Here is a 14,963-nt window from a genome sequence, read left to right on the forward strand (position 1 = left end):
CAGAACCTGTCATCATTGTGTTGTTGTTTTTGATTATGCCAGATGAATTAGCTTTGTATTCTTGGCTTTTTTAATTAAAGAAATAGAAAAGAGTAAAATGATCATTGAGACACTGTGATGAGACTAAGTAGTATTATAATGAGTCATCTGGAGTTTCTTCACCTCTAGACCGGCCTCTTCAAAGACACTTAAGGGAATCAATTGCCTGTATCCCACTAAAATCCTCTCTGTATGTGGTTCACGAAGCTTTAAGCCCCTTTTCCACCCCACAACCTCCATTCCCTCACCTCTGAAGTCTCTCTAGTCCATTATTCTTGAGGCTGATTTGTGAACAATGTGTTCACTTTCCGTACTGCCTAATGAAGATGTTCCTGTCCCTGAATATTATATCTGCTGCACACTTAATGGAAAAAAAAGGCTATTATTATCATTGGTGGTTCAGATGAGTTTCTTGGCAGTGAGGGTGGTACAGTTACACGGACAATCAAACAAGCCAGTGATTATTGCCAATGCATTTTTGAGGAAATCATTGCTGTTTAAACTCTAATCACAACAATACCTCATTTAAAAGCATAAAAGCTTTCACTCAGCAAACCTACCTTTTTTTTTTTAATAGCTAGACAATTAAATAAATCTCCTGACACTTAACCATCATTTACCCAACAGTTAGAAAATGGATTCAATGCCTTTGCATTAGTTAGATTACGATATTAAAGCAAAAACTGAAGGAGTACAAGCAGGTGAAGGAAGATCTTCGAGTCTGTGCTGTGCTGCGAGTATAGCATAGTATCTTTTCCAGGAGCAGGGAGACTTTTTTTCTTCCCTTATTCAGATACCAAGATAAGTTTTTGGCATTGTTGTGTTTCATAGATTTTAACTTCTTGGGAAAATTGGGTTGTTCTTCCCCCTTTTATAGGCTGGAAACTCAAGTACTGCACAGATGAAGCTTCCCTGAATTTCTGTGTCTGAACAAGGAACTGAATCTGGATGTGGTGATCTGTTCAAAACCTACTATTTCTACACCTAACTCTCACCCCAAGAATTACTCTGTTAGCATTTCCATTTAAAAAGATACCTGGAAACTTCAATGCAAATGTGCATTAGAGCTCAGCAGGCAGAAAAACCTGGGTTCTAGCACATTTTTGCTGCCATCTTAGGAAAGGCAGCATTATCTTAAAACACAGCCCCCAAAGTAACACTGAAGCAACTGGGACTGACCCTGCGCTGGTATGAACATCAGCCGTTGACAGATGATAGACCTTTTACTATCTGCGATCCCAGTGGTACTCTTAATTCCTGGCTCTAGCACTTCTCCCTTATCAGGTTCCTCATGTGAAGAGCATGTTCTGATACCGTTATTCAGAAGCTGATGCTAAATAACTCCTAGATTTATTACCTTCTGCCAGCTGTCAGCTACCAGCAACTGTAATGGGAATGCCTTTCTCCTTTTCAGGTATCAACAGCGATGACACAAATTCTTATCTTCCAAGCAGTGTCTGAGTTTGAGATAATTATTTTATGTTTATTAACCTATGCTGAATTTCACAGTCTCCCTCATAATATGCTGTTCAGAAAAAAACCCCAACCCCAAACTGAGAGGAAGGCAATTGATCCAGTCTCCTTCCAGGCTCTACATAACTGACAACTATATAGACAGCTAATTGTTTCCTGATCTCTGCTTAGTCAATTTTTGAAGAGTTCCCACAGATAAATTTTATAGAGATAGACCTTTGGTTTTACCTCCCTCCCACCCCTTGTTTTGGCTGAAAAAAATACCTCCACTTCATAAAGATGTTTATGATGGGCTGGAAAGAGTTAAAAGCTCATCTTCCACTCCTCCCTCTTTATCGTTTTAATTGGCTGTTCTGATGACCTGACCACCTCTTTGATACACATCAAATACCGGCCCGTGAAATATGGAGCATGTCAGCCTGCCGAACAAGGGTCAACCTGATTGTCAATAAGGCCATCCATCAGACCTGCCGGCACGATGGATCCAATCCAGACCAAAAGCCCCAGATGGAAATGAAACAGCCTCCCTGATGATAACGCCGTGTGCACTGCGTGGCCCGACAGCTCGCAGAAGGGTCACCGGCCCAGAGGCCAGAAGGCGGCAAACTTCAAACTGGAAAAAGGCAACAGAGAGCAAACAACAAAACCCCCAAACCCAACAAAAAGAAACCACCTCGTCTAACCCAGCTGCGGCTCCAAATCAAAGAAGCTAAGTGAGGTGAGAGAGATAGGAGGACGGTGCAGGGAGTCAACAAGGGAACCAGTGGGGAGGTGCCCTTAAAGGACGAAATAGCACATCTCAACCAGTAGCACACACCCTCCCACTTCTCCAGCACATCCTCACAGGTGAAGAGTGACACCACCACAAATGAGCACCACAGTTGCCCAAACATGCTATCAACAATGGTAAATTAGGGAACAGATCTAAGGTAAAAACAACTATAACTCCTTTCTGAGATTTTTGGGGACTTCATCATGGAGCTGTAAGAATGTCTGTGCCATCAAGGGAGGAGAAAGCATGGAAAAGCAGCAGCTAAAGAAAGGAGGAAAAGTGGAAATATCTTTTTCTGGTGAGAACACTGGCTTACACTGGCCTCAACAGTTTACAAAATTACTGCTTAACATGCTCCATGGTGTGGCAGCTGCACTAGCTCTAGCAGTGCCTTATTTCTCTTCGGACAGGCACCATCACAGCAAGCTATGCAAGAGCCTCTGCTTATGAATGGGGCATGAAGTAGGGGTGACATTCCACATAACTCCGCAGTATGAAGCAGCTCTAAGACGCCAGACACCTCAGAAGCAGGACTTTATGAAGATTTCTGAAACACACGAGCACATCACAGGCTGTGGGAAGAAGGATTCAAATGGTAAGTGTCCTCTTGCAAAACTGAGGAAAGACTGCTTCTTTCCAGTGAGAAACTAAATGGGATAGAAAGACCTAAAGACACTACTTTTCTGTCTCCATCATTCCTTCAGTGAAGGGATAAGGTCTGAATCCTCAACGGATACAAGGTGCATCTGCAAGGGTAGAAAACTCCAGATGAAGTGTTTAATCTCGCTGATTCACACAGATAGTACCTGCACCCTGCACACCAACATGCCCACACACATTACAAACACACAAACCCACAAATTCCTACACAGATGATATACGTGCTGCTTTGAAATGCAGGAGCCTGGAAGCAAAATGGATAAAGCCAGAAAATGGCACTCAGCTTGGAGTACCATCCCTGCTGCTGCTCCTGAGAACCTGCTACACACGTACATTCACTAGCTGAAGTCCACCAGTGTCATGCACACAGACCTCACCAAAAACACCAGTGTGGACATGTGCACCCCCAAGTCAAGTCCCCTTTTTCCTGCTGCTCTGAAGACAAGGCAATTACTTGCTAAATGCTCCAAGGCAATTGCACTGGCCGCCGTGTGCTGGTTTCACACCCTCTGGCCTTCCACCCCTGCCCTCTGCTGCACCTCCTTGTGTCGCTGCTCACGTCTCAGGCTCAGAGGCTGGTGTGGTGCAAATATTTGCATGCTCTTGCGGGAGGAACACAGTGCACTGGCCTCCAGGGGCAGGTGGTCTGCATATTTATTCTGGAATAGCAAACAACACAGAAAGCAAAGAAGAGAAAAAGCCAGATAAGATAAAAGTGTGTTACCAGGTCTAACAACATAAAATCAACAAAGACACAGAAAAAAAGTTATCTGAAAAGACCAGCAAATCCAGCAGCAAGTGATTCTGATGGAGGAGCCCTTTTGCAGGTTGGATCACTTGGAAGAAGCTGTTTGTCTCTCAGAGTGCCCAATATCAAGTCATTGTGAATCACTGTCTGGTGTCTCAAGATGATTTATATAAAAAGACGTTTTCATGGTCTCTATTCTGCCCACGTCATGAACCTATAACTGCAACCAGCACCTTCATAATACAGAACTAAAAGACTGTCCCACAAATCATAAGATAAGACTCTTCCAGAACAAGTCATAGGCTAATATCTGAATGAAGAGGGGCATGAAACACTGCAGCAGTTAATTTCCAGTATGTTGTGGGACAGGATATTTCTTCTAGAATATAGATTCACCCAGCTGTGAAGGTTTCCTCTGTTTTTTAAGAAATATCCACACTTGCTGAAGTTTTAATTCACGCATGTGATTAATTTATAAAGTGAAACAAAGTATACTTGTTAGACAAACTGCATAATGATGAATCCAGAGGGAAAAAATAAAAAGGAGGCACTAGGAGAACCACATGTGAAAACCATATGGAAGGGTGTTCCACCAGCTTGGAACCAGATGGAAGAAAACATTGTCCCTGGACACTGTACAGAGTCCTACTGATAACACATGATAAATCATTCACTGAGTGTAAGCAGGAGAGTGAACATCACCACATACCAAGCTGTGCAGGGACAACAGGACCACGAGCTGGAGGACATTAGATAAAAGGACAGCATTAAAAGCTCAGATGTTACCCCCTTGTGTAGATCTAATCTGAGCTATTATCAGCAGGGACAGCCTGCAGAAATAGCTGAATAGCTGCAGAAAGAAACAAAAAGCACAGCAGCAGGGTTTGAATACACTGAAAAAACCCACAACACAGCCAAGTTTGCAATAATGGGATGCTGAACAGGGATACCGGAGAATTGTCTAGATATTCACCCCTATGAAGACGATAAGAACCTGGTCCTTTACCCAAGCACTGTATTTTCTTTGTGACCTTTGACAAGTCACTTAAGGTCATCTGAAGTCAAAGGGCATCCTCCCATTCACTTCAAAGCACTGCTGCCTTCTCAGCCATGCTGCATTTCCCAGGGAGCCAAACCCCTTCTTCCATGCTTCTGCCTGTTTGACTTGAGTGTTCTCTGTGACAATGTCTGTCTTCTCAGGAAAGACAACTGTTCCTGACACAAGAGGATTCCAAGTTTGGCTGTGTCAGAAGACAGGACAGCAAAATACACATAAATGACACTCAGAAGTAGGTTAGACAGAAGGTGGCTGTGCCTAATAATCAATAATTTATTTATAGTCATCACTATCAAAAAGCAGTGATGCCTGCAGTAGTCCTCTTCGAGATAAATGGGCCATTACATTGATGTGGGGCTGCAGATTTCAGATTGACAACTAGTTAAAGCTTTACATCCAGCTGAACTTTCCAATTCTGTTCATGGCCCGAAAGGTCATTCCCAGCCGTGACTTTTCTTCTCTTCCCAATTTTTTCATTTCTTGTGTCAGGGAATTTTCCTACTGGGGGGAGGGGAGCCTAATGATAAATATGACTACTTCATGCCCCCATGTGCACAATTATCTGTGTAAGCATCAAATGACTCCTTGCTCTAAGAAAGGTCTATCATCTCTTTTCCAAGTGCAGTGAATTTCTTTTTAATGGTACAAGCCTGCGTAACAGACCCTAGAGCAGGACGGGTCATTGTGCACAGACACACACATGCGGACAAGAAAGCTGACCAAAACACATGTATGCAGGACCACCAAGGATGACCCTAATTTAGACCACCCAGTCACTGTGCTGGTCCTATTTCGAGGAGGTAGAATCTTAGAGCATAAAACAGTGTCCTCACCCAGGCTCCTTGGCCTGCATTTTAGACCATCGCCTATCTCCAGTGACTTCCTGCCACTGACCTCTTACAATAAATCATCCCAGCCAGCCTCTCTCCCTCCTGGCAACATCCTGTTCCTTCCTCAAAAAACCTCCCACTCACAATTCCAAGGTTTGATATCAATCTTAAATAAATGCTTCTCTGGACTCAGCTGCATTCCCTAAGCCACCTTATCTCCTGCCCCTCTAGAATGGCTGCAGTTCAAGAAGCATATGCAGAAGCCTCTTAAGCCTTTTTAATTTTCACTCCATCCTTGTGTCTTCTTTTTTTTCCCCATATTTTCTTACAGAGAAGGAAATTATCTTCAGAGGAATGTACACTGCCATATAGATGTGCGCTTACTGTGACTTCTGAAAGGGAAAAATGATAGCCCAAAAAAGAGACAGTGCTGCAAGATTCTATATGAAATATAGTGAGTAGAGAATCCATGGGAGATGTTCTGCTCCATTATCTCCCTCGCTCTGGCTTCCCTCACCTCACAGTTTAGGTGAAGGCAAACTCTGTCAATACATCTACCTGTCAGAGTCCCTTCTTCAGCATCCAACAGAAGTGGACCAACTATCTCCATCCGACCTTTCCAATTCCCATCCAAAGTCCAGCTTGAACTAGGCTATCTGGGTCAGGAAAGCACCACCCTTCACTCCCCAGGTCACCACTATGGAAAGCACCTCCAGCAACTAAGTCAGCCCAGGACAACAAGGCTCCTACTCACATCCTTCAGTTGAACAACTTAAGTAGGCTGGATCCAGGTCCTGACACTAGTTATGTCTCCGAAAGCCTGTGGAATAACTTGCAGCCAAAATGAACCACACTGACTCCTTGATCCAGCAATGTCTCTTTAATTCTCTATGCCTTTACACTTCGCCAACCACTGTGAAGACTGGTTCATGTTGGACTACATTTAATTTTCACTCAGGAACTCTTTCCCCATATATTTCATTATTTCATCACTGCTGTTACCATTCCTGTTAATGTATTTACCCCCACCCTCAAAACCTTAAGCCTGGTGCCTTGCAGGTTACAATCCTTTCAAAGAATGGTATCTCTCAAAAGCAATGAGATTTGCCTGCTTAAGTTTCATGATTACAAGGTTATATGTGATACTGGTGCTCACCTACTCTTCTTTTTATCTTCCTTTGCTCTAGCCTCATCTTTCCTTGCCTTTACAGAGCACCAAAATGCCCCTGATCATCTAACCAACTCCCTGGAGTACGTTTCAATGAGGATCTATTTCTCACTTGAAAGAATTCCTTGGGTCTCCCCAGACTTGCATCTTGTTTTGTAAAATGTAAGTGTAACTGGCCAATTCATTAGCATTTCACTTGATAATGAGCCAATGATCGCCTTTAGAAAAAGCAGCAACGAACTAGAAGATTTCCAAGTTGGAAGAAAAAGCTAGATAAGAAGCAAAGAAAACAGGCTTTAGTCATAAAAACAAAGTGGGGTGAATAAGATGGCATGGCAGTATCCTAAAATGCCCTCAGAGTTTATAAAGTAATCTTATTCCAGCACACACATCCCTCAGATGCCCTCCCTCTCCTTATCATCCAACTCACTCAACCATGTCACTGACATATGTACTTAGCAGCAGTTATCGTCAGTGGCACATAAATAAATGGCAGGTATCAAAGAATCAAGGTCATCAACTCGTCATGAATATTTCAGAGAGAAGCAACATGAAAAGCTCGAGTGTCCCAGCCTCTCAGATTTCCAACAGAAGGAAAAAAATACAAACCACACGCGCGCACACACACACACTAGGTCTGCTGGCTCGGCCATCACATGCACGTAGTTCATTTCAAGGCAATACTACATATGTTCCAAGACAATCTGTCACATTTTAAAAATATATAAATATATATTACATATCTCCTCTGTATAATGTGCAAACTCTAAGCAGCTGGCAAGAGGGCAGTGGTGATTTAATGCAAGAAAACTGCTTTGCTGAAGGGGCCGGGGACTAGATAGCTTGGGTTGTAACAAGAAGCCTCTTTGACAAAGGCGCAGAGTGGCATCTTTTCACACAATTATATGTGGGTCACATTAACCTCTGCTGTGCAGGATTCCCTTGAGCTGCTTCTGTCTGCATGTCGCTGCAAAGAAATCAAAGCAGAAATTCCCTTCTCCCTCTCTTTCACAGTATCGGGCAGTGCAGTAAAAGGATGGAGAGGAAAGAGGGGTTCCCAGCTCCTCACACAAAGACACCGGCTGCTAGCACGAGTTTCCCAGTGAACTCAGCAGCAAACTCCACACTTCAGGGCCCAGCAGTTCCATTAATGAGATATGTTAATCAACGGACAGATCTGAGATCTCAAGCTGTGTCAGTGCACTATAATATTTGGATATACAGCTATTTATAGCCAAAGAGACTTTGTGAAGTTTCACTTTCAACATGTACGCCAGACACTGTTTGGGAACTATTTGAATATTGTTCTGTGGATGGACAGACAGACAGACAGACAGAAGGCAGACAGACATTTTTTCACAGGCTTTGGAGGTACAAATTTTCTGCTGTCAAGTACAGCTTAAATTTTCAAATGGAAATTTCATCAAAACCATCATAATTCATTAAACAAAGCAAACATTTCATAACCAAATCATCTGGGTATTCCACTGTTCTGGGTTTGCTTCTTTTTTTAATGTTTGCAGGGAATTTATTTATCAGACAACTCCATTTCTGGGAGTGCGGTGGCAAACTTTCAATGGGATTTAATTTCCCACTTTCTAGTGCCTTGAAAATCTGTTCTTTTTATAGATTTTGGCTTCTGTTTTTCCAGGCACCTCACCATATTCTTCATGGTACCTCTGGACTCAGATGGTTTGATGTGGTATATAACAAATGATCTTTATGTTCCATGGCAAACTGGATTTAAATGACAAGATCTTCTAAATTTGAGAAAGTGACCGTGGAAACCCTGCTTTCATTTATATTAAACCAGGTTCTTTCTCAATGAACTCATTATGGAAATGAAGAAAACGCCCCTTGCAGTGACAGCTGATACTTACACTGTCATTCAGCTCCAATTATTTTGTTCATTCACACGTTTTCAATACCAGTGGGCTGCAAGGTTTTGAACTTGGAAAACACAAGAAGCTGCAAAACCTTTGAAGATGGCTTGAGACCATGAGATAAGGACACAAATTGGAAGTGTCTGCCAAGACACCTAAAAGCAAAGATTAAGACCAACAATTTTAAAGGTATTTGAATATTTCTCACATGTCAAGATCAGTTCTCATCATGGTCTGATATTAAAAAGTACACTGTGGCATTACCAGAATCAGTAATCGCTGCTCACCTTTCACCCTCTGTTGCTCATTTCCCTTCCATGCCAAAATGCTCTTTCCACTCATTTGTGCCAGGAAAACTCTGTGTGACCAGGCACTGAACCAGATGGAGGAACTTTTCCTGCTTTAAATAAACAAACACACTAAATTTTTTTTTTTTTTTTTTTTTGCCAAGTTGCCTGGCTCATCCCATCTGGTTCCCAACCACAGGAGTAGTTGTGCCAGCATAGCAGCAAGAACAAGAGGCTGGGAGACAACAATGTCTTAAACCAATGTTACCACCAAGCAATTTGTAATATCAAACCACAGGCTAAATCTCAACTAAAAGCTTTTCGGGTTCAAAATGAACACCTCTATTAAGATGAATTAAGCAATTCACAGTGTTCAGAGCTGCAGTTTCTAATGTAGTTTAAATCTTTATTTTCAACACTCATCCCCGTAGCAAAAATGGCCTGAAAGAAACCAGATAGGAAGACCTGTGTAGACGAGGTTTTCTGTATATATTTTGTTTAATACAAAAACACCTCTTTGCACTGCAGTTATTACCATTGTGACTCTACTATACTGCAGAGATACCAGAACTACCTTAAAATCCACTTGTGCTGGTCCTGATAACCATCTAGTCTCAACAACACAGGCTCAGCATGGACTAATTTGTCCCGACAAGATTATTTGCAAATTAGGTGAGGAGGTCAGACAGCTGCCCTATAACCACATAAAATGTAGTAAACACTGGCTTCAAGTTTATACCCTACCTCCTTTTTACATGTTTTTCACAGGGCATTCACTGCACATGCCCCCTCAGTGCCAAGTTTCACCGACTCTTAAGCCCAGTTTCAGCCAAGAATATGGTTAAATGCCCTGCTCAGGCTGAGATGGCAGGTGTGTACTCACCTAAGGCAGATGTCTTTCAGCTGAAGGGTATGAAATAGATCCTCAGCTGGGAAGACTCAAGTGTGGTGATGGTTAACGCCATGCAGAAACTGGATCACTGGAATTAAACACAGGTAAAACTTAGGAGGATGGGAGCAGGTTTTGCCTTGAACTAACAAAATAATTGTTTCTAGATGTTTACACATCACATCCCTGTGCTAGATAGAAGAGCCTGTCCCATCTGGAGGGCTAAACTTGTCAGACGATGTTATTGTGAGAGCAATTTTGGATCACAATCAGAACATCCTCCTCCATTACGCTTTGCAAAGGGTCTGTCTCTATTTTGTCATGCAGAGGCATGAGCTGCCTGTCAGTGAAATGAGCAGAGTACTGAGGGATTTCCCACGCACCATGACCCCAAACCCACGGACTCACATGAACTCATTCCAGATGTCTCAACAGTTTGTATTGACATGTGGCATGAGCATGCCCAAATAACAGAAGGAGCCGGAAGAAGATTCATACTTGTCTTTAATTCTCAGCTTCATAGTCTATCTGGAAAATGCATTCCTGGAGCTTATGCCCTGCTCTGCATTTCTGGGATCTGGGAAGCACTAACAAAAGCCAGACTGCCTGGTTTGGGACACTGCACACCCTATGAAAAACAAGGCACAAGGGCAATATACTACTCTTAATCTTACGTGTATGTAGAAACGGTGTGTGACCACTAACATGGGGATGCATCACAGGCATATCCTACATGCCAGTGTAGGCAGACAGCACACAAAAGCAGGCACACACACTACACCGACCAAACCCCAGTGTATTCTTCCAGTACTGTCACAAGGGCAAGAAGATGCAGAAGTACTTAGAACAAGAGTAAGAAATGCCATACTGTCTCAGACCAAAACCCAACCTAGCTCAGTACCTGATCTCTACCAGAAGGCATGGGCAGCCTGCTTAAGGTAGAATACAAACCTCACATCCCCTATGACTGATTTTGCTCTGTTATACCTGGCTATCATTTTAGTAATCTGCTTAAAGGCTTCCTACATCAGGTGGCTAGCACAGCCATCGGTGGAGCCACTCTCCATTTACACATCTAAATGTTCTTTGAACATTTTTGTGCCTTTGGCCGCTGTATTCCTTGGCAATGACTTCTGCAATCTATTTAGCCACTCACGTCATGACTTACTTCCTTTGATTTGTTTAAAACTTACTACCTAGAGGGTTCTTCTGGTCCTCCTGACTCCAAAGCCCCCTCATGAGAGCTGTTCAGGAGTTTTTTTGGTGCAATTTCATTGGGAAAGGTCAGTTAAGTTAAACTGAAATTTACCACAGAAAGAATATGAGAGTTTCAAAAAGAATAAGTTCTCAGGTCCTGCATGGAATCTCTTCTGCCACTCCACTCCACATCCTGCTTTTAGGATTACTTTGTGTAATGTGGGGTACCCAGAGTTTCACACTACTTGCAAGTATTTAATCCATGTATACAAAACTGAGTGCTTCCAGGAAGGCAAGCTACAAAAGTGCGTCCCAACCATCCATTGTACCTGAGCTAGTACACTCAGACACAGCGTGGAAGGCTCTGGTTCTAGTCCGTGACTTAAGGTGCAGACCTGAGCTTTGGTTTCCCATCCCACAGCCACATGCCATCATTACTGGTTTATTCTGGGGTGATTTAACAACTTCTAGTTTTGAGTAACCATATGCTTGTTTTAAACTAGAACAGACATGAAACCCCTTTCTGCATCCCAGTTCCGTTCTCTGCACATTTCTTGTTCACTTGACCTTTACTCTTGAACTCCTACTTCCACAAATGTGCCTTTGCTGCTCCAGCAGAGATCTACCTGACTTCCCAAACTTACCTCTTCCCTGTACCTCCCTATCTGTTGAACAGGCATGTACCCTGTTACTGCACTGAGGTCTCCCTCACTCAGATCCTGACACGTACTCTCTGTCCCTGACACCCTGGGTCTAATTCTGACAAAGGTAGATGGATGCAGTATAGATTTCTTCACCTGAGCCAGTACCATTAGGAAACCTTTGCAGCCAATAACAAGAAATAGAAATTTCCAGAGTGTGATTCAGATTATCCTGAAGTGAATCACTAAACTGAAATATGGATGACAGTGTAAACACCTAAACTCAGTTAAAAGAAATCATGCCTTCTGTCTTTGGTAAGACACAAAAGAACATCACACGCTCCAATTTGTTCCTTGTCATTTTGGGTGCTTTAAAAGGAGTGAATACTCTCTTCCCATTATCCTTAGTTTAAACGGCACTGTCTTCTGACTCTCCTACTTTTCCTCTTCCTTTTGAATGGTCTTGTTTCCTACCAGTCACATCAGCTGATATCTCACCAACCTACTACCTAGTAGTCCTGCTACAAAGAGCAGTCGTCTTGTCCCAGTAGAAAAGCGTTCTAACACTGTGTTACGCTGTTCGGAAGCCCCTTTGTGAAAACCAGCTAGAGATGTTCTCAGCTGGCTGTGAGTAATTAAACTGAAATGACAGGTAGAGTTGTCTGCACAGAACAGAAGTTTCAGGTGCCCCCAAAATTAATTCAGATTTTTGGCACAAACATGATCTCCCAGCACCAAAACATAACGGCACACAAAGATAAGCAATTAACTTTACTAACTACTAAATCAAATCTTTGGAAAAAAGGTTTTTTTCACCACTTCAGGGGTAAACTAAACAGTTTCTGTAAGACTCCTGCTCACTAATTTGGGAGTTTCAAAGGATGTGGGGAAAGAAACAGTGGTAACATCCTGGGGCCTTCCCTGCAAACACCCCATGGCTTTCCTCCATCTCGTGTATCTGAGTAAGAATCTGAACCCCAAATTCACCACTTTGGTGTTAAAATGGCCTGGGGATGGGGCAGTCCCTCAGGCAGGCAGAAGCCATTGTAATTCTAAAAGCTTTTTAGGTAAGGGGCTGAATTGGTTTCTGTTTGAGCAAATCTTACATATAAAGAGGTAGCCCCATCGGAAGGTGACATAACCCAGATGCCACAGTGACTTGACACTGACTTTACAGCACTCTAGAGAAAGGAAGCAACTTCCCCTTGATCAGGCAACACCCGGGACCTCTCCTGCATCACTGAACACTCAGAAATGCCCCATCCCACTTACCTCCCCCTAGACAAAATGAAATGTTGTCCCCTATGCATCATTCATCAAAGCCAGGCCTTGTAATTAATAGCACCATTTGTTCAGGGGATTTCAACAGGTACTGAAATCCAAAGCATCAAAGCATGGACAGTCTTGTTCTGGTCTGGCAGATATAAATATGCCAGGATGACTTTCACAGACATGTGACTCAGGAATCATTGTCCCTGTAAAAAGGGTTTTAAAGTGTGGAGATACTGGAAACTAGGTTCTCAGCTCCGGCACAGACGATACCAAGAAAGCAGTGTTACATGAGGGGGACCACATTTTTGGTTTTGCTGAGGCAAGACTTTGGGCTGGAATGGTGCTTCACAAAAATGGGAACAGCCACAATTACAACAAATACCAAAGATCTAAACATGCAACAAACTCAGAGCAGCGAGGTACGATGCAGGCCTGGTCGTGCTGCCTTTTCCTTTGGCAGCACCTTCCATCACAGCAGCAGAAACAAAGGAGCGGCTGCTGCAAAGAGGCCATTGCCCATATCAGAGGTTCAGTCCAGACCTTCCCAAGCCAGAGACACAGGACTTCCTCTCTCCTAGCCCTGCAGCACACAATGGCTCAACCCAGCACAACATCTCAGCCTCCTTCTTAAAACTCCTCAGCTCCTCTGGAATAATTTTTTGGGGCCTGTGGTTTTTCAGCAAAGTGGAATTTAAAGAACAAAACCTTGGTTCATTACATCATGGCTCCAGTAATGTCTAGGAACATTTTGCATTTGATAAAATCTCCCCAGATTACCTTCTGAAAGCCTTGCGGTCAAGTCACGTGGCTGGAAACACAAGAATGATGTAAGTAACCACTGGATAGCTCATAGATCAGTTCTTTCATGATGCTAGCAGAGAAACATGGGAGAGGCGTCACTCCTTCAAGGGAACGTGGTAATTAGCTGAAGTCAAGGAACTGCTATGCCTATGGAGAGACAGGAAGAATGGCTTGGAGTTAACACATGCTTAGTCTCACTTTGCACAAATTCTGGATCCTGAGTTGCTCACAGCGCCTACTTTCTGCATGAGTGTTGCCTCTCCTTATCTGTCCCTCTGTGTCTCGGTCTCCTCTGGGTGTATTATCCCACCTTCTGCCCGGGTGGTTTGAAAGCTCTCTGAGTAAAGAAGGTGGAAGACCCATCCTTCACTGTCAGTTTGTATGGTGTGAGACTTTGCTCTCAGTCCTGGTTCTTTCAATAGAGGTGAACCTTCCTTCAAGTCAGGATTCACGTCTGAAGCTTGGTTATATGGGTGCTAGGGTGGATGGTCACAGGGCATCCCCTCCAGTCTAAAAGGTTCACAGATCTTGCCTCTGTTAATCCCAGATAAAAATGGCAAAGCACTGGGAGATGAAAAATGCCAAGGATGTGAGAAGGATCTGCCTGAGGTAAACTTTTCCAAGAAACCATTACTTTAAAGGGAATCTGTACATTCTGCCTTCAGGAGACAAACAATTTTGTGATCTATTATTAAATGGATAAACCCTGTGCTTTGGTGGAGTGCTGTACCTTGCCTTCCAGAGACAAAGTGTGAACATTAAATCTTAATGTAAAGCTGTGTAAATACAATTTGTGTATTTAATGATGCAAAGATGAGCAGGAGTCAACCTTAAAATTCTGACCTCAGTTGACTTCTCCCATGCCATTCAAGTCAAAGACAAATTGAGACACAAGAACGAAGAATTCTGATTCTGAGACTGTACTTATAACCACTAGTTCATGCTGCTTCTCATCAGAGCAATGTCACCATGAGACTCTTATTCAACTGAGAAAACAGAAGTGACAGCAGCTCTTTGTTGCGATTGGCCCCTAAGGTTCCCTTGTCACACCATAATTACTTAGCTGGATCGCTTTATTGCAATTTGGATATTTCATTCGCAAGTGCATTTGGATGGCTAATTCAAAGTCTCGAAACCAGAGAAAACTACAGTGGATGATTCTTTTAATTAGGTGGCTCATCCGTTTTGCTTGCTTTCTGTTACAGAATTAACAAAAGTCTTTATTTTTGCTTTGAATACTCAAAGG

At 42.9% G+C, this 14,963-nt stretch overlaps 1 long non-coding RNA gene across 2 annotated transcripts in view; it reads right to left on the bottom strand.

Moving 5' to 3' along the window:
* LOC308064221 overlaps positions 1-14,963 on the bottom strand; it is a 64,178-nt gene that overhangs the window by 25,354 nt on the left and 23,861 nt on the right. Inside the window, exons 2-4 of one of the 2 annotated variants that reach the window (XR_013928313.1) lie at positions 13,694-13,864; positions 9,801-9,897; positions 1-9,027 (exon numbers count right to left, since the gene is read on the bottom strand). The exon at positions 1-9,027 is cut by the window's left edge and continues 25,354 nt beyond it. This is a non-coding gene — a long non-coding RNA (uncharacterized lncRNA). Of the gene's footprint in view, positions 13,865-14,963 lie in introns of both variants that reach the window. The other variant, XR_013928314.1, reaches the window with a different exon arrangement.

The sequence above is a fragment of the Falco punctatus genome (genome assembly GCF_963210335.1).
Source record: "Falco punctatus genome assembly, chromosome: 1".
Taxonomy (NCBI): domain Eukaryota; kingdom Metazoa; phylum Chordata; class Aves; order Falconiformes; family Falconidae; genus Falco; species Falco punctatus.